This window comes from Macaca thibetana, chromosome 6 (assembly GCF_024542745.1).
Source record: "Macaca thibetana thibetana isolate TM-01 chromosome 6, ASM2454274v1, whole genome shotgun sequence".
Lineage (NCBI taxonomy): Eukaryota > Metazoa > Chordata > Mammalia > Primates > Cercopithecidae > Macaca > Macaca thibetana.
Genome location: NC_065583.1, coordinates 111,695,352 through 111,721,077, shown reverse-complemented (window position 1 = coordinate 111,721,077; position 25,726 = coordinate 111,695,352).

Here is a 25,726-nt window from a genome sequence, read left to right as displayed (position 1 = left end):
TGTTGTTTGTAAGTTACTCAGCCTAAGATATTTTGTTATAGCAGCAGGAATGAAGATACTTGCCCATCTGTTCTTGTATGCTGTCAACTTTATCCATTAGAGCTGTTAGCATATTAATTATGACTGTTTTAAATTTTCTGTCTGATCATTTCAACATCCCTTCTTTGTCTGTTTCTGATGTTTGCTCTGTCTCTTTAAACTGTATATTTTGCCTTTTAGTATGCCTTGTAATTCTTTCTTGGTAGCCAAAAATGATGTAGTGGGTAAAAAGAACTGCTGTAAATAGGACTTTACTAATGTGGTGGCAAGGAGTGGGAAAATGGAAAGCATTCTACGTTCAGTGCTGTGATCCAACCTCAGTCATTTTAGTGAGCCTGTGCCCCCACACTGTGAACTTCACAATTGTTTCTCTTTTTTCTCCTCCCTTAGGTGAGACAGTATGACCAGAGTGAATGGGTGTGTGCTTCCCTTCTCCTACATGGAAGGCTAGCTGCAGCTGGATATTTGACATCCGTCAGGTGATTCAGGCTCTGATAAAACCTCAGCAAGTTAAACTCTGGTTAAATAATTTATCCTGAGGGCATTCTTGTTAAGAACAGTGTTCAGGAATATTTTTAAATTGTTTGTTTTCTCCTCCCACTTTCAGAATCATTGGGAATTTTCTCCAATTTTTACTGTGAGAACCAGATTGGGTTCCTGGAGGTAAATTCACCTAAGTGTGGGCCCCTGATTACTGGGTCCTATGGAATTTTTAACTCTCAGACCTGTCCACATTGCCTCCAGCAATTCATCAATTACAGTTCAGGTTTTCCTACTCAGGCACTAGTTTCTGCAGAGGTTTCTACTCCAGTAAGTTGTGATTCTCTATATTCACCTGTCTCTTCAATTTTGAGGGCAGTGGTTTGCCCTGTGACCTCACTTCTCTTAAATATTTAAGAAGAGTTGTTGAACTTTCAGTTTGTTCAGCTTTTTACTTGTGATTAAGTTGGAATGGGAACACTTAGCTCCTTTTATGCAGAATTGGTAACTGAAACTCCTTTGTCTAATTTTTAAAAACATATACAATATGCACCATAAAGGGGATAGTCTCTATCAAAAAATACTACATAGAAGTTAATTTATTTATCAGAACCACTAGGTTTTGTTTTAATCATCAAATGACATTTTCTTGTTTCCAACTGAGTAAGATGCGCCCATCTATTATTATTTACCCAGAAACCTTCCTGACAAGAAAATACAAAAGCATCAGCAGGCACGTTGGGGACTGTGAGTGTCTTAGGAATTGTGAAGACAGGGAGAAGGGGTGCATAAGAGGATCTCTTTCTCATCCACTCAGGTTTGTTCTGCATTTCCTTATTTGAATAGGAATAGGCAAAGGAAGTCAGAAAAATATAAGAAAAAAATTAAAAACGTAGAACTAGAAGAGACTTTATGGGTTATTCTTTATCTCTTAAAAAAAATAAGGCCTAAAACTTTTCAATGACTTACCCAAAGTCAGGCGTTGAATAAGTGTGATCATACGATGTTGAAATCCATGTCTTCTTATGTCATGCTCTTTATACTGAATATCCCTGTCTTTTGATCTCCAAGTGTCTCATAAAGTCTAATTGCAAAAGCTTTAAAATTAAAGGTTTGCCAAACACAACTGCAGTTTCTTACATATGGACACCAAATCACGAGATCCCCTTCCCTGTCTTCACTAACATTTCACTCCAGGTTTACCAGAAATAGCTTTTTCAAAGCTTCTCTGGAAGTCCAGGCTACACTTCAAATTCAAATCCAGATGGTTCTCTTAACTGTTGGATATTTTCAGCCATCAGGCTTTCTGGAGAGCCCACTTCAGTGTTGTAACATTTGTCTTTCAGTCCTATTCAAACTGCATCGATTTGGTACCTGCACACTTTTGTGCCCTGATAGGCTTGGCCTGGAGACTTCCATGTCCTCATCTCTTTTCCTTCCTTCTACTTCACTCCAAAACACTGGAGGTACAAAGACAAAACTTCAATCCCATGGTCTTAAAGATCCTTTTTAGATGACTTAGACCCCTGACCCAAGTATTTAAGAGTTTAGTTCTACAACTGTGCTCCAAAAGTGACAGCTAGCGGCAAACCCCAACAGCCAATTAAATTCAGAAGTGACAGTAGAAAGCAGACCAAATATTTTTATAGAAGAAGCTTGTCCACTTGAGAAGTGGTAAAAAAGACTAGGATTGCTCAAGATCCCTTTCAACAGGTCCAATTTGGGACACAGAAATTTAATAATGAAATGATGTGGTGTTTCAAGGGACATTAAAGACGCTACATGCTGTTTTCATCAGACACTCTGACTCAAGACCTGAATGTATTTTCTAATGTCATTTGTCAGAGCCCTTAAAGCCGATGCTGTTAACAACAGCTGAGGGGCCTATGAATCACCAGCTCCAGCCTGCAGGAGAATGCCATGTACAAACAATGTTGACCTAATTGGACTGAAATTTAGAAGCTACACATTGACCTCCGAAGTAAGTACATTAGTTGTCCTCTGGAGTCGACCCTCAGTTAACAAAGAAATGCATTTGCACTAACTCACATGCCCTTCATTTCTTTGAGTTCACTCAAGCGAAGTCATTTTTAAAGATGGTCATGAACAATGCCCATTGAGCAGCATCCTGAAATGAGCTGAGCGACCCTAAGGGCTATTTTCTAAAGTCCTCTTCTGTGTCACTCATTCTTTCTCTCCAGTCAATCAAACACCGTTTTCCTGAGCCCTGTGGGGATCTCTGACTTGATACCTAATAGTTTGCTACATTTGTATCCTGCAGGTGGTTGCAAGATGCAAGATAGGGATACATCTATCTCTGAAATGTAATTTATTTTATTTATTTTTTTAATTTTTATTTTATTTTATCCTTTTGAGATGGAGTCGCCCAGGCTGGAGTGCAGTGGTGCCATCTCAGCTCACTGAAACCTCCACCTCCCTGATTCAAGGGATTCTTCCACCTCAGCCACCCAAGTAGCTGGTATTACAGCACCTGACACCACGCCTGGCTAATTTGTTGTACTTTACATTAGTAGACATGGGGTTTCACCATGTTTGCCAGGCTGGTCTCGAACTCCTGGTCTCAGGTGATCTGCCCACCTCGGCTTCCCCAAAGTGCTGGGATTACAAGCGTGAGGCACTACACCCAGCCTAATGTAATTTATCTTAATACCAGGTATAAATATTTGAAAAAGCGAAGTCTTATCACTATTCTAAAGTTTCACCTACTTAAAAAAAAAAAAAACAGATCTGCATAAGGAATTCATTTATGGTACAATTGTCACAATTGTACATTTATTTTTTCTACTTGATTTTGTTTTTTACTCTTTCTTGCTCTTGAATAAATTTTATAAATCTACATAAATAATAAATTTCCAAATTTCAGGTTAAGATACGTTTATGTGTAAAACATCCTTTTTAAAAATATCATGTTCATAATAAATGTTATAAAAATAGCTACAATAGTAGCTCACTGCAAACTCCACCTCCCGGGTTCACCCATTCTCCTGCCTCAGGCTCCCAAGTAGCTGGGACTACAGGCGCCCGCCACCACGCCCGGCTAATTTTTTGTATTTTTACTAGAGACGGAGTTTCACCATGTTAGCCAGGATGGCCTCAAACTCCTGATCTCATGATCCACCCGCCTCAGCCTCCCAAAGTGTTGGGATTACAGGTGTGAGCCACTGCACCCCACCCTAGCTCCCAATTTTAACACCCCTAAGACATTAGGAGTAAATACAATGGTGAACAGCCAATAGAACGTTTCTGTTCTTCCCCGTAGCACTCACTAATGCTCTCTTTTGGTGCTCATGCAGCTTAGTCTCCTCACTCTAGGTTTACTTTCATTTTGCTTTTCAACTCTTTAGAGATACCAACTATTCTGAACTTATAATCACAGTAAAGCTGTGAATCAAGTTCCATTTTCTTTTTTTCTTTTTATATATCTTACAATATGTGGAACAAATTGAAAATTTTGAAGTTCTAAAATTCTGATTTTTATTTTATCCATTTGTGCCTCAGGCACATGCCTTTGAAAACTTAAGATGACACTGAAAAATTCCCTGGGGGACTTTCTATGATGACTGTCCCTTAGCTTGGTTTTGCTAGCAAATTGCTGGCCTTCTGAGGTTGCTGTAAAGCTCCATCTGCACAACAGCAACAGAGAAGGATGTGATACGGGTGAGCACATGTGACTCCACACACACTTCCTCTCTGGAGATAGTCCTTCAAATGACAGTGGAACCAAATGTTTCCAAATATGATTTAACAAAACCAAATATTTGAATTTTTTAAATGAATACTAAAATTCTGACTCAATATGGTACCACAAGCCAAGATGACAGAAAGTGACTAGTATGACTACAAGTCATGAAACCAACAAGTGAATAAAATTTCTGTTCACAAACAGATATTCAAAATGTGGTCCTAGTGCATGATTTAGCATAATTCTAACTAAGGAGTGAAACTATATTGTTTAATAGAGTTACAGATCCATGAAGTCGTTTAGTCTCCAAAAATCTCAGTTTACTACCCAGATGGATTTATAACAACCTCTGATGGGTGTAACTTAAGCTGGAACAGATGACTCTACCAGTGGATTAATCAACCTCTTCCAAACTGCAAATTAAAGAAGAAACAAACCAAACAAGCATTTTCCTCACAGATGTTTAGCAAAACATATTCAGTCTTACTCCTATAATTACAGCATTAGGAGAGATTTACCAGCAGCATCAAAGTAAATAAAAACATACCAAATGAAAGCTGATGAAAAACTAACAAGAGACTGAATAATAATTTTTAAAGATCTCACGGCCAGAGAGTCTTATTGATTTCAATTATATACTCATTGCTTTCAAACGGGGAGCCCTGGAGTTAGAAACTGTGACTCTTGTGGGGACCTGAGCTATGTTCTAACCACAGTATCCAACAAAACTCATCTCCAACATCTGCAGTTGATTAAAAAAAAAAAACAACTGGTTTTTTTTTCTTTTTTTTTTTTTTTTTTTGCCAAGCTTCATTTGAGCTTTTTTAGCACCAGAGGGAGAGAAAAAAAAAAAGCAAGCAAGCAGTAGAGATACCCCAAATCTGGGATATTCAAAGCAAATATTATCAACTGACCTTTACATTCAATGTTACATTGAGTACAAATAGCAAATTTTCACAGGTGATTTTCTATTAATGACTCTCCTACACTACTTCTGGGAAATAAATGAGAGTCAGAGAGGACTAACCTCTCAAGAGATTTATTAGCAAACATCCCATTCCCTCATTCCTTCGCTTCCTAATGCTCACATGACTTAACCACATGAAATCATGGTAGTGTTGCCTACAAACTGAGCAAGGTTAGACATCACTTGCATTGTCTCAATCTCTGAACAACAGCCAATCAACATGCTCAATACTCTCAACTCTGCTGAAGGCTCTTGGAAGATGGAATGATAGAGGGGCGGTCAATCAAAGCTATAACTACCTCAGCTCCCGCCAGTCTGTCTCCACTCAAAGTGTCCATTTAGCCGGGAAGCAAAGCAAAATTTATAGCCTGGACTTTTATTGTGAGGAGCTTTAACATTGTAAGGAACCCTATACTCATGCCTGAAAGCCTTTAAGAAGGGCAGACCCTGAATTTGTTTTAACCAATAGGCACGTTCAATAGCCTACACAGTGACAAGCCTGAAATTAATCAGTCTGACATTCACAAATCTCCCAAGCTATTACTTTGCATTTTATATCTGATGATGCCACAGGTTAAAAAATATACAGCATTCATTCCATTTTGTATATGTTTTCTTTTTGCACAACATATTTGAAGTGGCAATCTCTTCTTTTCTTTGAGATGGAGTTTCATTCTTGTTGCCCAGGCTGGAGTACAATGGCATGACCTCGGCTCACCACAACCTCCGCCTCCCGGGTTCAAGCGATTCTCCTGCCTCAGCCTCCCGGGTAGCTGGGATTACAGATATGTGCCACCAAGCCTGGCTAATTTTATGTTTTTAGTAGAGATGGGGTTTCTCCATGTTGGTCAGGCTGGTCTCGAACTCCTGACCTCAGGTGATCGCTGATCTGGCCTCCCAAAGTGCTGGGATTACAGGTGTGAGCCTTCTCTCTCTTGTTTTTTATTTTAATTAATTTTTTGTGTGTTTTGGGTTTCTTAAATTAATTTTTTGTGTGTTTTGTTCATGTGGCTGATAGAGAGGCCATGAAAAAACAAACCCACTTCTCTTTACTCCAACTTTTTTTTTTTTTTTGAGATGAGTCTCACTCTGTCACCCAGGCTGAAGTGCAATGGCACGATCTTCGCTCTCTGCACTCTCCGTCTCCTGAGTTCAGGTGATTCTCCTGCCTCAGCCTCCCCAGTGACTGAGAGTACAGGTGTGTACCACCACGCCTGGCAAATTTTTGTATTTTTAGTAGAGACAGGGTTTCACCATGTTGGCCAGGCTGGTTTCGAACCCCTGACCTCATGTGATCCACCCGCCTCGGCCTCCCAAAGTGCTGGGATTACAGGCATGAGCCACTGTGCCTGGCCTTCTTTACTCCAACTTCTCAGGAGTCATGCCCTGGTGCACCACATAAAATGTCAGTGCTTCCTCCAACCCCCAAACACAAGTACATCATATCCTACTTTCCAGCTTTATTTTTTCTCCCTAGCAATCATCACTTTAAATACACTACGTTATGTATTTCTCTTATTTATTTTGCTTATTGTCTGTCTTTTTCAGCGGACTGTAAGTCGCACCAGGATTGCCCGCAAATGCCTCTGCATTGCCTGTCAACAGATGATGATGCGGCTATGTACTCATTCAACAAGTTATTGAGCACCTACTTTGTGCGAGGCCTTGCTCTAGGTAAACAAAACAGACAAAACTCTCCTTTTCCTGACTTTTCTATCAATGCTAATGTGTCTCACTGTGGGATTATTGGCAATGAAAGCCATTTTTTAAAATGATATTCTTAGCCTGATCTTTTCCATAGGCAGTTGATCACAGGAGACAAGCTGCTTGTAGATCAAATTGACATAGGCACAAGTCAGTAAAAGAGATTTTTGTGTTATGTTCATTGCTGCATCTCTAACACCTAGAGCAGAGCCCAGCATATAGCACATGCTCAGTAAATATTTGTTGAATGAAAGGATTTGCCCATCATCATAATTTACTGTCATAGGAAACGATTATTTCATCTCCTCACTCTTAATGGAATCCCAGTGTTCTCTCCTGAAGCATCAAGCCTAAACCTCGGCTTCTCACCCCACCCATATCCCAATCCTCAAATCTCATGAATTTAGTCCTGGTAGCTAATCTGACAAACTAAACCTGCAGAATAATAGTAATTGAATATGTTGGGTCGGGCGCGGTGGCTCACGCCTGTAATCCCAGCACTTTGGGAGGCCGAGGCAGGCGGATCACAAGGTCAGGAGATCGAGACCACGGTGAAACCCCGTCTCTACTAAAAATACAAAAAATTAGCCGGGCGCGGTTGTGGCCGCCTGTAGTCCCAGCTACTCGGGAGGCTGAGGCAGGAGAATGGCGTGAACCCGGGAGGCGGAGCTTGCAGTGAGCTGAGATCGCGCCACTGCACTCCAGCCTGGGTGACAGAGCGAGACTCCGTCTCAAAAAAAAAAAAAGAAAAAAAAAAAAGAATGTGTCACCCTTTCACATATAATTAATAATCACTTTAACTATGATTTAAAGCCAAAGCCATAGGGTCTGCCACAGTGTCACTCTGAGGTACGGTCTTTCCAGGCAGCTCCCAGCCAATGACTATTGTGGCAAATCAAGTTCCAAGTGTCCTACTCTTATCCCTACCCCTCTCCCCACCATTATAACAACATGGGTGGTCAACTGGGCTAGAAGGAGTTCTCAGAGGCATCTAATTAATTCTGCAATGGTCCTCAGGCTGGGTGTAAGGCCAGTAACATACAGGAGATAATTGGAGGGCAGCTATTATACTAGGTAAGGAGTCAGCACATCTTTTCTATAAAGGGTCAGAAATAATGTAAACATTTCAGGCTTTTAGGGCCATATTCTACTCTGCCATTGTAGTGCAAATGAAGCCATACACAATATAGAACAGTATGTTCCTGGCTGTGTTCTGATAACACTTTATTTACATAAAACAGGCTGTGGGTCAGTCTGATTGTGTCCACAGGCTATAGTTTGTTGACCCCTGCTCTAGACCCAGGTGATGTGTAAAATAATCCCAAACCCACTCTCTAAAGGCCCTTAAAATTGAATATGATCCTGTTGCTTAATTAATTACAACTTGATGTATCACATGTATCTGCACACCTAGTGGTTATTTTCCATAAAAGGAAAAGAAAGATGATTGTCATTTCCTGATAAAAATTAAGTCATCTCTCTCTCTCCCCTTCTTTTCTCATGTGTTCACCCCCTTATTCTCCAGAACTCACCCCCCCCAAGTGGCAGCTGTAGTACCTGCTTAGGCCTCCCTCAGGAAAGCAACTTGCCACTCAGCTTCAAGGAGTGCTGTTAGGTGACAGTCTCCACGGACAATGCCTTCAGGGTCTGCCACAGTGTCACTCTGAGCTATGGTCTTTCCAGGCAGCTCCCAGCCAATGACTAAGCATGGTGGAGCACCAGGACCCAGTCCCGGCCCTAGCGGGTGGTGGGCTCCTCACAGGCCAGCTTGGCACCAAAACTTCCTATTGGGTTGGCCAAGCTCTGTCAGGTGTGAATTGCAGCCAGAGAATTTCCCAGGCCGGGTCTGCTGTCCCCTCCTTTTCCTGTTCTAGGCATCAGCTCTGGATCACAGTCTGATTTCTCCTGCCCAATCTGGTTTCCTATCTCTTTATCTTTCAGACATTCTACAAAAACAACAACTTCTGCAAAACAACAACTTCCCCCACACCAAGGGGAAAAAAGAACACTGTACTCTTAATTCCTATGGATGAGTGTTTGCCTCACTTCCCCGCCCCATCACCCCCTACTCACCTCCTATTCTGTTGAGATCCTTAATATGTTCATGTTATTTTTAAAATCTCAAAGTGGATCTATGAATATCGCAGTGAAAACAAGAAAAAGAAAGTTCTCCTGCTTCTCAGTGATACCTTTATATAGTTTTGAGTCTTTAAACTTACTCTTCCAAATGTTTCTCAAATCACTGTTAGGGACTGGGGGAGTGATCGCAGTACCTGCTTGTGTCATCCAAAGTGGACAGAGGGTCAGGACTGTTTTGAAAGGCTACACTTCTGAATACAGGACACATCCAAGTATTAATTATTGTCCAGAGACCCTGAGTTTCAGTACTAGGCCAAGACCCATATAACTAGCACCTCCCAAGGTCTAGAAGAAATGGGATCCATAGGTCACAAATCTATTCAGATGAGAGTACCAATTAAAGGGAGGTTCTGTCGCAACCACTTTGGAAACTATCTGGAAGCACAGGTGACAGAGTGTCCCTGACTTGAGTCCCTGAATGGTAGCAGCTGTCTGGGAACCATCAGAAAAAGCCAGGACTCCCTTCTCTATATCCTGCAGGCAGAGTCTGTTTCATTAGAAAGCAGGTCTTTAAGGCCGGGCACTGGGCTCACGCCTGTAATCCCAGCACTTTGGGAGGCCGAGATGGGCGGATCACAAGGTCAGGAGATCGAGACCATCCTGGCTAACACAGTGAAACCCTATCTCTATTAAAAACACAAAAAATTAGCCAGGCATGGTGGCGGGCGCCTGTAGTCCCAGCTACTCAGGAGGCTGAGGCAGGAGAATGGCGTGAACCCGGGAGGTGGAGCTTGCGGTGAGCCGAGATCGCGCCACTGCACTCCAGCCTGGGCGACAAAGCGAGTTTCCATCTCAATAAAAAAAAAAAGAAAGCAGGGCTTGAAGCCCACTTTAAGGAGCTCTGCTCGGCTCCCATAAAAGACACAGAAAAGCCCGCAGTGCCTACAATGACACTGACAATTGGTCCCAGGGGAGTATATGTGTACTCGTAACTAATAATTTGCCTTCTTGCAGTTAGCTGACTATATAAATACAGAAGGAAACAAGAGGAGGAGAAGAAAAAGGAGGAGGAGGAGGAAGCGGAGAAGAAGGAAAAAGATGAGAAAAAGAAGAAAACAACTTAAAGAAAGCCACAAAACCAGGTAGGATGTGAGATTTGTTGTTCAAGTCACCTGCAATTAATGAATCATTGCAATTGATTATTAACTTCCATTCCGAGCTTCCTAACCGCCCAAAGCTTAGAGGAAAGGCAAGTCTTCTGATGAGGTGAACTCTTTGTGGGCCCAGAGTTCTGGGAGTCCATTCATTCATGAGAAGTATAGCCAAGTCATTTCATTTTCCTGGGTCTCAGTCTCCTTACCTCAATAAAAGTAGGGCTTGTATTAGATGAATACTGGTTCCCATCACTGCTACCATTCTGTGATTACATTGAGCCCAGAAAAGCAAGAGAATCCCTCAGGACGTATCAGCCACTCTACCTCCCCTTATTCCTATAAACCTATGGGAGTTTTTAGGGGCCAGGGGTGGATGTGGAATTTATATTGCCTCCCACATACTATTGGCCAGAGTTCAGTCATATCCTTACCCCATCTGCAAGAAAGTCTGGGATAGAATTCAGCTGTGCACCCAAGAAGAAGGATCCAGTTTGGTAAGCATCTAGCCAGCAGTCATTGAAGGCCCTGCTTCAACATTAACCAGTGAGAACTAACCACACTCCCTTTGAGCCTCCACTCTACTTATTCATGTTTCAATCACAATACCTTTGACAAAACAGTGTACGTGTGTGTCTCCTTCTCCATCTTCTCTCATTGACTATAAGAACTTTGAAGATAAAGCGTATTTCTTATTTACCTCTGGGATCCCAGTGGCTAGTGCTATGCACAGTGCCTGGTGCATGCTAATTGTTCAGTAAATACAGATTTGAGAGAAAGAAGACAGAGGCAGTGGTGGGGAGAGAGAGGGAGAGAGAGAGAGACAGGAATAAGTAAAAGAATTGTGTAGATAATAACGAAATTTACCTCTTCACTCAAAAACCTTCAATAACTCCCCATTGCTCAGAGGATTACATCCAAATTCCTCATTATGACACTCAAGATAACCTTTCTTACCTCCCCAATCTTAATCCTGTTACTCAATATCATGAAAATGGTTAAATCATTTTGTGCTTTCCTTCCCTCTTTCTTTCATTCCTTTCTCTTTTCTCTCTCCCTCCCTTTCTTTCTCCTCTTCTCCTTGCTCTCCTTCTTTCTTTATCCTACTTGTACTCATTGACCTGACACTTCAGAACCTACTAGGTGTCAGGAAACTTGCCAGCTGCAGGAGATACAAAGAGAAGTTGCCTTCAGAGTCTGCTGCAGATAGACTTGGTGAACAGGCAAGTCCAATGTGCCCTGAAAGCTGAAGTAGTTTAGAAGCTCAGAAGAGAAGCAACTATGCAGACTGAGGGAAGTGTGAGGACGGGCAGCAGGCGGAGAAGGTGCAGAAGAAATGGCAATCCCTTAGTGGATTCTTAAAGGCCAAATGGGCTTATTCAGACCCAAAATGGTGGGACGGAAATTGCTGGCAAGAAGTATGTACCCAGATATGAAGATGTGCGCATGCGCGGCATACCTGACGCGCTCCAAGTACTTCCTTCCCCTATCTGCAGAATGAAAGCAGCAAGCTTTTGACAGATAGGGCGGGTCAGAAGCCAGATCACGAAGGTAACATTATGCTAATTAAGTTTTGCACAGAAGTGATAGGAGATGAGATGAGTCCAGAGGGAGGAGTGCAGTGGCGGGAAGGTACCGGCCTGCCCTGAGGCAAGGGCTCTGGGACGGGACATGCAGAGTCAAGAGATATTCAGGAGGAAAAATGACCAGATTTTGTGATTAACTGATTGAGAGACAGGCAGATGACAGCAGGAAAAAAGAAAGGAGGTTAGGTTAGCTCCAGTGGCTTTGCTCTCGGATGGCCAGCTGGACAATGGCTTCCTTCGCTGTGCCGGAGGATAGGAGAAGAGTAAGTTGTAGAGACAAGCCTGCAAGCCGATGAGGTCAATACTGGATCGGGTAAAAGTGAGCTAAGTGAAAGACTCTTAGGCAGAGATGGGAGGTAGGATTTTAGAGGTGATCTTTTTCAAACAGGGAAATTTGTGCCCAAAGAGGTTACGTGAATCAGTCGACTCCACATAGCTGATGAGTGGCAGAGAGGAACTCAAGGCCCAGCTGTGCCCAGGTATGTTACTCTAGTCCAGGGCTCTTTTCACTACACCCTTTGCCTTCATCTTCCGCCCTCCTGCCTTGCAGCAACAGCTCAAGATAGGGTCTCCATCACGCAGTCACTGGCTGGTAAGTTATTCTTCTCTCTGTTTTTGTTGTTGTTGTTGTTGTTGTTACTCATTTGAAGGTATGAGGAGGAAAAGCCCTCAGGAAACCTCATCAAAAAGTCAAAAATCATTTTAGATTGCGAGCACTTAAACTAATTTTTAATTGATTTAGGTTAACAATCAATAATTTGAGCTATAAATGTGTTCTATTTTGAATTCGAAGTATGAAGACCCAACTTACTCGAGAAACAATTTGTTTCTAATTTCTGAAAGTCTGAGTTTATTGAAAATATCCTCAGTGAGACTCAAAACACCAATTTCAAGTAAATGTGGTAATAAAAATGTTATTGTAGCTTTGCCTGAATAGCCTGCCTTTCTGCCTCCCTAGTTCAATTCCAAGTATAAAACACATGCAAATGAAAAGCCTGCTCCCAGAGAAAGGTCCTTGCTTACTCATATGTCCAGACAGATGGCCTATGGGAGGCGGTGGTGGGGTTCACTTTATGGGAATTCATTGATCCTCAGATTTTCCTCATGGGAAAGTCAGAGACAGCAAATGTCATGAGGAAAGTCACATTTTCCAATGTTTTCACAGAATATCTCACACAATAACTATCCCCATGAAATGATTTTCTCTCTCAACTCCTCACAGACTTGTGCTCAGTGTGTGAACTTTTAGAATAATCATCTAAGAACCTAGCCAGGTACAGTGGCTCACACCTGTAACCCTAGCACTTTGGGAGGCCAAGGTGGGTGGATCACTTGAGGTTGGGAGTTCCAGACCAGCCTGACCAACATGAAGAAACCCCGTCTCTGCTAAAAATACAAAATTAGCCGGACATGGTGGTGCATGCCTGTAATCCCAGCTACTTGGGAGGCTGAGGTAGGAGAATCGCTTGAACCCGGGAGGCAGAGGTTGTGGTGAGCCGAGATCACACCATTGCACTCCAGCCTGGGCAGCAAGAGCAAAACTCTGTCTCAACAAAAAAAAAAAAAAAAAAAAAAAAAAAGGATCATTTAAGAACTGAAAGCATTACCAAAATGTGTTGTACTTTACCGGTCTATGTTTTCCAGGTCTCTCTGTGAGATTGTCACTGATTCAATGGTTAAACAGCATCTTGAAACTGTAAGAGGTACACTTGCAAGAATTTCTCAACCTACCTTTCAAAAAGCCAAAGTTTTGGTACATTTGCCCGGTTTTTTTTTTTTTTTTTTTTTTTTTAAATGCTTTTTCTGAGGAGCTCTCTGGTGAAACAGAAGCATTTGAACTTTCGACTAGAATTAAAAACTCGGTGGGCAGGGGGAGGAACAACACCACCTCGCCCCCCACCCAAGCCCTTTGCGAAGAGCCTGAAGTGGCTGCAAGAGGGGTTAACTCTACACTTGGAGTAGAAAGTATTAGCAAATACTCAAACTAATTTGCTGTATGTGGACCTTAATAAAAAAGATGGCCTAATATTTACACAGCGCCTTCCACTCTGAGAACTCCAAACATGACCTCCCCTTTTCAGCAGGCCACCTGGGATTGATTGACCCATCCCTTTCCTACCAGCAGGGAAGTTCTCGCCAAGTCACACTCTGGCTGCTTCCTTCCTCCTCAACATCCCAGAGTGGAGTCCTATCTGTTAACACTCCTGACACCCTGTTGGGATTCAGTTATTTCTCAACTCTTGACCTCTTTTTCCTCTTAAAGAAGCACAGAAACAGCCAGTGGCTTGAGATTTCATCCTGACACAACTGTATCTCAAGAAACGGATTGCCAACTCTCCTGGGGACAATCTCTATACCTTCTGTCAAGAACCCATGAGTTCTCCACAGGCTCCCTGTAAGGTGGTTTCTCTGAAATGTTACCAACCTAAATCACTATTGTTTGAGATGTGTCCTACTTTTCATTTATATGTTGCCCAGGGTTAGTCTTGAACTGCTGGCCTCAAATAATCCTTCCGCCTTGACCTCCCAAAGTGTTGGGATTACAGGCGTGAGCCACGACGTGCAGGTATACCTTTTTTTTGAGACGGAGTCTCACTCTGTCACCCAGGCTGGAATGCAGTGGTGCAATCTCGGCTCACTGCAAACTCTGCTGCTTGGGTTCAAGTGATTCTCCTGCCTCAGCCTTCTGAGTAGGTGAGATTACAGGTGCCTGCCACCATGCCTGGCTAATTTTTGTAGAGACAGGGTTTCAACATCTTGGCTAGGTTGGTCTTGGACTCTTGACCTCACAATCCACCCACCTCCGCCTCCCTAAGTGCTGGGATTACAGGTGTGAACCACCGTGGCTGGCCGCCTTTTTTATTATTACGTAAGATGGATAACTGCCTGTCACCAATTTTGTGTAATCTCCCTTTGCAGAATTGTCCATAGAAAAATCTTCTTATTTTTTCATGTTTCCTCTCCAAGTTAAACACCTTACATTTCCTTAACCCGTTTTCATATTTTTACTGGATGCCATTTTCCACTATCTTCATCAGGCTTTGTTTTCCTCCTCTCTTGAATGGCGAAGCTGTTAACTAAACACTGTCCTCTCTGAAGGGTCTGACCGTTGCTAAATATGTCCAATGTCCTCTTGGCTGCTTCATTTAACATGCCAGCCTTGAATCGTTCTTTCGAAAACGACTTTTGGTACATTTCTGATCGATGTTTAACTTTTGAAACCCGATTCTTTGAACACCTGAAAAGCCCAATGTTGCTTTGGTGCAGTTGATTTTTCTCTTTGCTCCATTGTCACCCTAACCTACCCCCTTCATTCAGCTTCCTCCAGTTTGGCCAAGTGGTTTTGAACTCTAATACTCCCTTTCCCTGTGGCTTTTCCCTGTTTGGGGATGTGAGCCTAGCCATGGAGAACCAATTTCCATGAAGTCCTCACAATTTTTAGGCTTTTCTGTGTGCCGTCAGCATCCCCCAGCCACCAATACTGTCTGCTTCCCAATTCTTAGCTTAGGGGAATTTAGGGAAATAGACAGAGCTGTATAATTCAAGCCAGATTCTCAAGCCTTATATATGTATATCTTAAAAAATTAATAAGGTACACATGGTAACCTAAATTATTTAATCAAAATGTTACTTAAATATCTGCAAGCATAAATCCATGCACAAACTCCTTATATCTATAGCTTTTATACAACTAACAAATCAAAATAAAATTATAAATTAAGTACAAACCACAAACCAAAATAATAATAATAATAATAATTAATTAAAGTAATTTATTGTAGGCTGGTCTTGAACTCCTGGTCTCAAGCGATCCTTCTGCCTTGGCCTCCCAGAGTGCTTTGATTACAGGCATAAGCCACTGTGCCCAGCCAGGTTGTTCCATTAAAATGGAATCCTCTCGCTTGATGTGAAAAGGGTACTGATGTTAACGGCAGAGGTTCTTTACAGTTGCACACACTTATAGTATTGTTTGTATTGTAAAAACTCCATTTTGCCACCACATTTTTTCATTCAAATTTCTGTAAAGATTCTGTTTCTTCAGAGCAATAAAATGTCTTTTGACCCTGGGTTGATCTGAGCATCTTCTTCTAGCCCTCGAGGCTACACTAATGCCGTATGTTATTTCCATGGTGTCACATCAAAGTATCAATATGTTAAATCACTTAAGAAATGAAAGTCTTCTTTGGGAGACCAAGGTGGGCAGATCACCTGAGGTCGGGAGTTTGAGACCAGCCTGACCAACATGGAGAAACCCCATCTCTACTAAAAATACAAAAAAATTAGCCAGGCATGGTGGTGCATGCCTGTAATCTCAGCTACTTGGGAGACTGAGGCAGGAGAATCGCTTGAACCTGGGAGGCGGAAGTTGCAGTGAGCTGATGGCGCCATTGCACTCCAGCCTGGGCAACAAGAGCAAAACTCCATCTCAAAAAAAAGAAAGAAGGAAAGAAAGAAAGAAAGAAAGAAAGAAAAAGAAAGAAAGAAAAGAAAGAAAGAAAGAAAGAAAGAAAGAAAGAAAGAAAGAAAGAAAGAAAGAAAGAAAGAAAGAAAGAAAGAAAGAAAGAAAGAAAGAAGGAAGGAAGGAAGGAAGGAAGGAAGGAAGGAAGGAAGGAAGGAAGGAAGGAAGGAAGGAAGGAAGGAAGGAAGGAAGGAAAGAAAGAGAGAGAGAGAGAAGTCTTTTCTGGCCAGGCATGGTGGCTCATGCCTGTAATCCCAGCATTTTGGGGGACCAAGGCAGGTGAATCGCTTGAGGCCAGGAGTTGAAGACCAGCCTGGCCAACATGGTGAAACCCTGCCTCTACTAAAAACACAAGAAAAATTAGCCGGGCATGGTGGTGGGTGCCTGTAATCCCAGCTACTCGGGGGGCTGAGGTGGGAGAATCACTTGAACCTGAGAGGCAAAGGTTTCAGTGAGCCCGGGTCACACCACAGCACTCCAGCTGGGGTGACAGAGCGAGACTCCATCTCAAAAAAAGAAAAGAAATAAATGAAAATCTTACCATATGAAAACACCTTTTAATTGAAAATTATTGATGTAAAATTAAAGTTTTGTTATTAATGAGATGAAATAATTCAACATAAATTTATTGGTAGATCCAGAACGTAGGTTATAAGTTTGAAAATAGAACAAACTAGCCTGAGCAGGTGTCTCATGTCTGTAATCCCAGCTCTTTGGGTGACCGAGGCAGGCAGATCACCTGAGGTCAGGAGTTCAAGACCAGCCTGGACAACATGGTGAAACCCCGTCTTTACTAAAAATACAAAAATTAGCCAGGCATGGAGGCGTGCACCTGCAGTCCCAGCTACTTGGGAGGCTGAGGCAGGAGAATTGCTTGAACCTGGGAGGCAGAGGTTGCAGTGAGCCGAGATCACACCACTGCACTCCAGCCTGGGTGACAAGGCGAGACTCTGTCTCAAAAAAAAAAAAAAAAAAAAAAAAAAAAAAATTGAACAAACAATCACAGGTAACTAGAGAAGTTTTCCAACATGCTAAATTTTACTTGAAATCCTTTTAGGATATCAAAAAGCCAACCTACATGTATTTAATACATTTGTAAATACAAAAATAAATGCAGGTGCTGAAATCAGCAGACATGGGTTTGTTATCCATATTATCAAAAATTTAGTCCTTTCTTTGTTATTAAAATGAAAATATAAAATTCAGGATTTTTCATTGTGAATTCAAAGACCCAGGAGAATATGTCCATAGACCTTGGAATAAGATAACTCTAGCTTAAGAAACAACCAAATTTACTGGAGTTGAAAGGAGCCCTTACAAAATACCTAGGAATTGATGGGTTGACAGGTGCAGCAAACCAGCATGGCATATGTTTACCTATGTAACGAACCTGCACATCTTGCATATGTACCCCAGAACTTAAAACAAAAATTACAAAAATCCCAAAAAATACCTAGGAAAGACTAGACCATCTTGGCCAACCTCTCTCCTCAACTTGAAATGGAAGACTAGGGATCTGAAGAGCTTAAATTATTAGTTGGTGACAGATCTGGGTCTCCAGATTCCAATTTCATGACCCTTCCCACTAAATCAACACTTACCAACTCGTCTTACATTTCATGATGTTATATCCCATTAATATTTTGAATACACAAGGGATGCTATGGTCTAAACGTGTTCTTCCAAAATTCATATGTTGAAATTTCATCACCAATGTGATAGTATTGAGAGGTGGGGCCTTGACTCAAGGAGAAAGGGTGGGAAGGGGGTGAGGGATAAAAGACTACAAACAGGGTGCAGTGTGTATTGCTCTGGTGATGGGTGCACCCTAGTCTCACAAATCACCACTAAAGAACTTACCCATGTAACCAAACACCACCTGTTCCCCAATAACCTATGGAAATAGAAACATTTTTAATTTAATTAATTAATTAATTTTTTAAAAAGAGAGCAGTGGGGCTTTTAGAAGGTGATTAGGTCATGAGGGCTCCATCTTTGTGAACGAGATTCACGCCCATATAAAAGAGGCTTCACAGAGCATTCGTCCCTATTGCCCTTCCAGCTTTTCTGCCCTGCGAGGACACAGCAACAAGGCGCCATCTTGGAAGCAGAGAGGGCGTCTTCACCAGACACCAGATTTTCTGTTGCCTTAATCTTGGACATTCCAGCCTCCAGAACTGTGAGAAATAAATTTCTGTTGTTTATAAATTACCCAGTCCAAGACCTTCTGTTATAGGAGCAGGAAAAGATTGAGACAAGGACCTCCTTTAACATTATTCCTGCTCAAATTGTTGCCTCCCCCTCCCTCTGTGTCATCCAAGGATTTTGAAAATGAAATAGAAAATTAATGTCTCCATTTGCTAACTTCGCAGTCTCTCAGTAACCTGTGTAAGTGGTGTAAGGGAGCTTCTGTTCTTCCGTTTTCACTACTCCATTGAAATTGTCCCCTCAAAGGCCACACTGGTACCCTAATTGCCACATCTAGTGAGCTTGTTATGTATTATTGTACTTCACCTTTCCAAAGGGCACTTCCCTCTTAAAACTCTTCATCCATGGCTTTTTCGATGCTTCTCTTTACTTTGTCCATCTGCTCCTCTGATTGCACCTTCTTTGTGTTACCTGGTTTCTCTTCCCAATTTCATAAATATTGATATTCTTCAGGATTGTATCATTATTCTTTTTTCTTCTTTATTGAATGTCATCCCAATGGTGGTTTCATATGGACTCATCTTTTAATAATGCCTAAATGTATCCCTTTAATCCATCTTTTTTCTCGGATCTGGAGAAGTATTTCTAGAGAACATAAACATTTAAGAGATAAGCATGGGATTCTAAGCCTGCAAGAAAAGCTGGGGATGTAATTATAATATTTATATTTAATCATAATATTCCATATAGAAATACAAAAATGTTTTTTGTATGGAAAAGGAAAGAGGAAATGAAGGAAGAGAGAGTTTCAAGGAGGCAATAGTCAACTGTTTAAAATGCTACAGTCATATTGAAAAAGATAATAATGGAAGTATTCTTTAGTCTTAGCTACATGGAGGTCACTGGAATCTTGACAAGAGCAATTTGTTATCAAATCAAAATAAAAATTGGTTGAGGAGTGACTTAGAAGAGAAGAAATACAGACTGTGAATGTAGAAAATCTCCAGCAACTTTACTGTGGAAGAAAGGAGAGTTTATGATTTGAGGGGAACCTAGGGTCTGAGGAAGGGTATGCTTTATTGGTAAAGAAGGAGCCAGGACAAAGAAGGGGCAAATGATCGGAGAGAAGGGAAGCCACATGCCTGACCAAATATGGTGAACTAATGAGTCTTAGGTAGGAAAAGAGGTATCTCTTTCATTGGCTAGGAGGAATGAACTTGAGGGTGGTTGTACTTCTTGTTGACTGAGGGAGCAGCCAAGTATTCCAAACAGTTCACATCAAAGAGTCTCTTTTGTTCTCTTCACAAATTGCAAAATAAGACGTGAGGTCTCCTTCTGGTGTTCATAGAAAACATGATGAGAGATTTGAGGAGAGTTGAGATTAAAGAAGGAACTGACAGCCTTTCATAATTTATGTTCTTATCTGTCCCACACCCTGCTGCTAGAGAGACATTTCTAAAATGTGGATCCAATCATGATGCTTTTCGGCTCCCAGGTTCCCACAAGATAAAATCCTATCCACAGCATGTTCTGTAGAGCCTTCCACAGTGCAGCTCCCACTAATCTGAAGCCTCATCAGTACCACCTGCCCACCCCAGCTTCCAGCATCATCGCTCTTCAAACTTGCTACATGCCAGAACTCCCTGCCTAGAATTCCTTTAACCTCACTTCTCTGCCCAAAAACCTCCATCCACCCTGCAAAATTCAGTTTAAGAGTTTCTTCCGGTGAGGGGTGGTGGTTCACACCTGTAATCCCAGAACTTTGAGAGGTCAAGGAAGGATTGCTTGAGGCCAGGAGTTTGAGACCAGCGTGGGCAACATAGGGAGAATCTGTCTCTATAAAAAATTCAAATTTTAATATTCTTGTTCTTTTTTAAAAAAGTATCTTCTTACTCTGGATATATCTTACTTTTTCTAACCTGTTTTCTCTGTATACTGATTTTATTTATTTATTCACTCTTTTAGTTTTTGCTCTGTCACTCTTAGGTATTTTTGTATGGTGTTTCAAATCCCCTTGAGAGATATGCTTCTTCCATTAATTTAATTAACTAGCCAATGAACATGTATTCTGCAAAATATAGTGTAGAACTTTAAGGAGCTCCAAGGAAACAAGCAGCCGAAATTCAATGTAACCTGTGCTATAAGGAAAGATGGACTAAACTGCCACAGGCTTGAAGTGGAGAGAATAGTGAATGGGGATGGGGGTAAAGGAGGCCACTGAAGGCTTCCTATATGCATGTTCGTGCTTCTGTCCCTCTCACAAGGAGTTTCACGGTGAGTTCCATGAAGTCGAGGGCACTGCCTTGTCCAATAGGGTGTCCCCGCGACGCAGCACATTGACTATTACATTGTGCCTGCTCTACAAGGTTAAACAGGTGCTTGTATTGAGGAAGTAATTGTATAGCTTCCTACTTTTGGGATCTTATTTGTACTCCTGTTATAATTATTTTCAGCTGGAAAGATTAATTATTCTTTCTAACGTTTGCCACTTGTTAAAATATCTGTTCATGGTTATTGAGAGAAAAGAAAAAAAGCCCTTTTCGATGCCATCGGAAAGTCCAGTCATTACTGCTCTCAGCACGGCCATCTGTTTCTTGCTCAGTTCCCTGAATCCCTGACTCAGCTTCTCCTCTATCACGAGGGCCCTGCCAGGGGCAAATTCCTCTTCTGCACTCACCACCAAGGATTCGGCTTCTTCCTTCCTTCAATTCTTTTGTCTATGCTAATCATTTGCTGTTAATTTGCCTGAAAAGAAATGGATGTGATCATTGTATAGGATTTTTTTTTTCAATAAAAACAAAGAATGAAAAGGCTCTGCTTTCTCCTTGCACATCACTGTTTGGTGCTCAATCTAGCATGACTTCTGCTTTGTATATTTGGGTTGCTAAACAAGAGAGTCATTGTTATCTGCTAAATTTGAAATCATGATTTTTATATGAACCATTCTAATCTCAGCTTTACCAGCAGATGGGCTTCCTCCTAAAATAAGACTAGCTTCCCGCCTACCCATTTTGCCTGTTTAAATCCTTTTTATAGGAGTATGAAAGGCTAGGGGTTGAAATTTTCACGTGTTCTGTGACTACGTGTTGCAGAAGTTTCCAGACTTGAAATATGCAGCTGTAAAATATACAACTGCAAAGGCTGCAACACCTAGTCCCACAGCTATCAACATCTTGCCAACCCCTGGAAATGTCTTCATCAGTTCTAGTGATCCCAGGCCTATCTTACCTGTATTAGTACAGTGGCTCGAGATGGTTCTATATTCCATCTTTTACTTCAGGTGGGAGTCATGCTTTCTCCTGCCATAAAGCCCCCTTTCTTTCGGATCATTCAAATCTTTCAAATTGTTTGTGTATTCTCTTTTCCTCCCAAGACTAATTTCTAGCAACACGCAACTGTTATGTTAAAGTTCCTTTTATCAAATAGGAGTACATTTGGAATAGCAATATTCTTTGGAATAGCAATATAGCAATAGAAGTCCATTTGGAATAGCAATAGTACACTATTGGAATAGCAATGGTGAGGAGGTGAGAGCCCAGAACTCCTAATAGAGTTACAGTAGACACTCCCTGAGGTAGGTGGGTTCAGTCAACTGCAGAGAGGTTGTTTTGTTTCCATGATATGGATATGCAACTTTGGGGTTGAAATGAATGTCTCAGGACAACAGAGAAGAAGTTAGAGCTCCACCTTCTTGGCTCTTTCCCCAGGCAGCCTTAGGCCTTTCTTCTAAGTAAGTGTTTAGCAAATACTTTAACACTGTTTGAAGAGGTGCCAAATGATTAGCCTCTCCAGAGAACCGAATGTCCTGGTTCCCTTGCTTGCTAGTAACAGATAGGTCAGAACTCATCACCTCCTAAAACTAGCCTGTGTTGCATTTTCTCTAAGGTTCTCTCTTGTCATTGCCAGGACACAGACTCATTGGTCACATCTTTGATGACCTGTACCCTACCAAAGCTTTCTCAACTGTTCCCTCTTTTGATTGACACTCTGTTTCTGAGAAAGATTTCATTGTGAACTCTCTTCCCAAACATGCTAAATAAAGCAGATGTGCACCCTTTTGAGGTTCCCCTCCATATGACCTTCCTTTTCAGAGAAGGGCCCCATTTTCTCTGGGTGGAAGGTTGTAAACATATGGAATTCGTTACTAGAAGCAGTGGTTCAGGCTGTTTCCGATCCCTAAGCCAGTTCCCTCACCATGACAAAACATTCTCCACAATCTCATCATGACTCATTTTTATCTTTAAATAACTTCTGGTGTGGAACATTGTCAAGGCTTTTGAAAAGTTTAAGAAATGATGTCCGTATGCTTATTGGCCCCCTCAGAGAATTCTAGTAGATAAAGCATATTGTCTCCTAACAGAAATCATTGTCTATGTTTGCTGAATAGTCCATGACTGCCCTGGAACTTACGAAGGTGAATTTATTTAAATCCTAATGTGTGTTCATCATTGTGCTCAACTCTAGGAGGGGAGAGAAAGAAGTATAAAGGCATGGTCTTTGGTACTAAACACCTTGAAATCAAGTCAGATGGGTTAAAAGGAGTCACAAAATGATTAGTAAACAAGAAGATACATAAATGTGGTGGTGACTAACACTATAAAAGGAGTTCACAATATAAAGAAACAAGTGTATTAGAAGAAGGACAAATCTTCAGAGAGAAGAGAGCCCTCGAGTTGAGTCTTGAAACCTAAGTAGGCTTTATAGAGACAGAGCCAAGGGAAGACTGCAGAGAGCTTCCAGGCATTCCAGAAATAAAAGGGAAATAGCATGAGAGAAGACTCGGAAGTGGTATTGTCTGGTTACAGCAAACATGTAAAGGAGTCTGAGAAGTTCAGGATGAAATTAAGGAAAGCCTAGAACAGAAAACCAGAATAGTGAGTGAGAACTTGATATGATACACGATAGTTTTGAAGGGGATTTAAATATATTTAGGAATTTAGTATTACAAAGAAAAGAAGGTGTTTGGAAGTGAGAAATGGAAGCAGTTTATTGAAGGACTATCAAGACAAGCCAAAATTGAGAGTTTTTTGGGTTTTTTTTTTTTTTTTTTTTTTTTTTTTTATGATCAGGCCTGGTGGCTCATGCCTGTAATCCCAGAACTTTTGGAGGCCAAGGAAGAAGGATCACTTGGGTCCAGGAGTTCAAGACCACCCTAGGCAATATAGGCAGACCCTATCTCTACAAAAAATTTTAAAAAATAGGTGTGGTGGCACACACCTGTGGTGTCAGCTACTCAGGAGACTGAGGCAGGAGAATTGCATGAGCCCACGTGGTTGAGGCTGCAGTGATTGTGCTGCTACATTCCAGCCTGGGCAACAGAATGAGACCCTGTCTCACAGAAAAATAATTATATTAGGATAGACTGAACATGAATGAAGACCAGTGAAAGAGCACAAGGAAAAATTGAAGGTGCAAAGGATAGTAATAATGGATGTGGAGTTCTAAAGAATCACTACTATTGTTAAACTCTATACTAGTTTCCTGGGACTGTCATAACAAAATGTCACAAACTAAGTGGCTTTAAATGACAGAATTCATTCTCTCCCAGTTCTGGAGGTTCTAAGTCCAAAACCAAGGTGTTGGCAGAGCTGTGTTCTCTCTGTGGGCCCTAAGGAAGAAACCCTTCCTTGCCTCTTTTGGCTTCTGGTTGTGGTTGGCAATCCTCAGCATTCCTTGGCTTGTAGTAGCATCACTCCAGTCTCTGCCTCCATCTTCACATGGGCTACTTCCCACCATGTCCTGTGACTCTGTATGTCCTCTCCTCTTCTTGCAAGAAAGGTAGTGACTTTGGACTTAGGATGCCCGCTAATCCAGTATGTTGCTTCTTAACTAATAACATCAGCAAAGATCCCATTTCCAGATAAAGTCACATTCTGAGGTTCCAGGTGGACATGAATTTGGGGGGATTACAATTCAATCCAGAAAGCATATGAAGGGGTTAACCTTACAGGACCTCAAGGGAAGAGTCTCTTCCTCCAGGATTCTAGGGAAAATGAGCGGCGATTCAGGGCCAGTGAGTGTGAGAGTGAGAAGAGAGTCTGACCATCTGGAAAGTAGAACAGGCTTTCGTTGAGAAGAGGCTATGGTTATGGGAAGCAGAAACAGCAGTTTAAGAGAAAAAGGGGCCTAGAGGAGTCACGGTGGAGAGTAAAGGAGAGAGGCACAAAGGATCAATGAGTTCCCAGTGTCAGAGTGGGTCTGGAGGCTGTGTGTGTTCAATGAATCAGTTCATCACAACATTTTTACTTCCTCTACTCCTGTCTTTTTTTTTTTACTTTTAATAGATTTTATTTTTTAGAGCAGTTTTAGGTTCACAGCAAAACTGAGCAGAAAGTACAGAGTTCCCATGTGCCCTCTGCCCACCCCCGACACACCGAGCCTCCCCCAATATCAATACCCCCCACCATGGTATGTAGTATGTTCATTACAGTCTATGAACTCACATGACACATCATTCACCCAAAGTCCATGGATTATATTAGGGTTGACTCTGTGTTATACATTCTATAGGTGTTGACAAATGTATAATGACTTTTTTTTTTTTGAGATGGACTCTCGCTCTGTCACCCAGGCTGGAGTGCAGTGGCACAATATCGGCTCACTGCAAGCTCTGCCTTCCGGGTTCATGCCATTCAGTCCTAAATCAGTCATTGTTCCAGTCCTAAATCAGTCATTGGATTTGCACTGGACAAGGCAGCTCTCTGAAGCTGAGGCAATCCCTGTAAGTACTAAAGTCATCTGTGGCAGCCCTACCAGCAGCCATCAGCAGGTTCTTCATTGAAGGGAGACCTGGGCAGGACTTCACAGCATCCTTTACCCTATCTAACATATCACTTAATTTATGTCTTTATTGTAGTTGTTATCTAGAATGTTAGCTTCTTGAGGGCAGGGATTTTGATCTCTTCTGTTCACTACTATATCCTCAAACTTCATAGTACCTGATACATGGTGGATACAAGATAAATATCTAAGAATATTCCAAATTCCTTTATGTACTGGCTCAAGGAGGGAAGGGAATTCATTTCCCCCAGCTGCTGGTCAAACTCAACTCAGAACTAAAATGAATTCTTTAATGGGCCAATTCTCAACTTGAAAACTCGTGTTTCCTATTGAGAAACATGAATATCTCATACTTTTTCTAAACTGTGTATTATAAAAACATTTAGATGTTTTACAATAATTTTACTTAACTATTAATTACATATATTTTTAAATTACTCTCCCCTCATCCTGTTTCTGATAACTTGCGGGTGGCAGAGGGAGGCTGACCTCACTCCCTGCAACTCCTCACTGAAGTCATGAATCCTGTCCCACCCTTTCACTAGGGGAGTGAGGAGACGGGGAAGTAAAGTACCTGGCAGAGAACACATCTTGTGAAGCAAAGGCCAGCCAGGAATCCAGGCCGTTCAC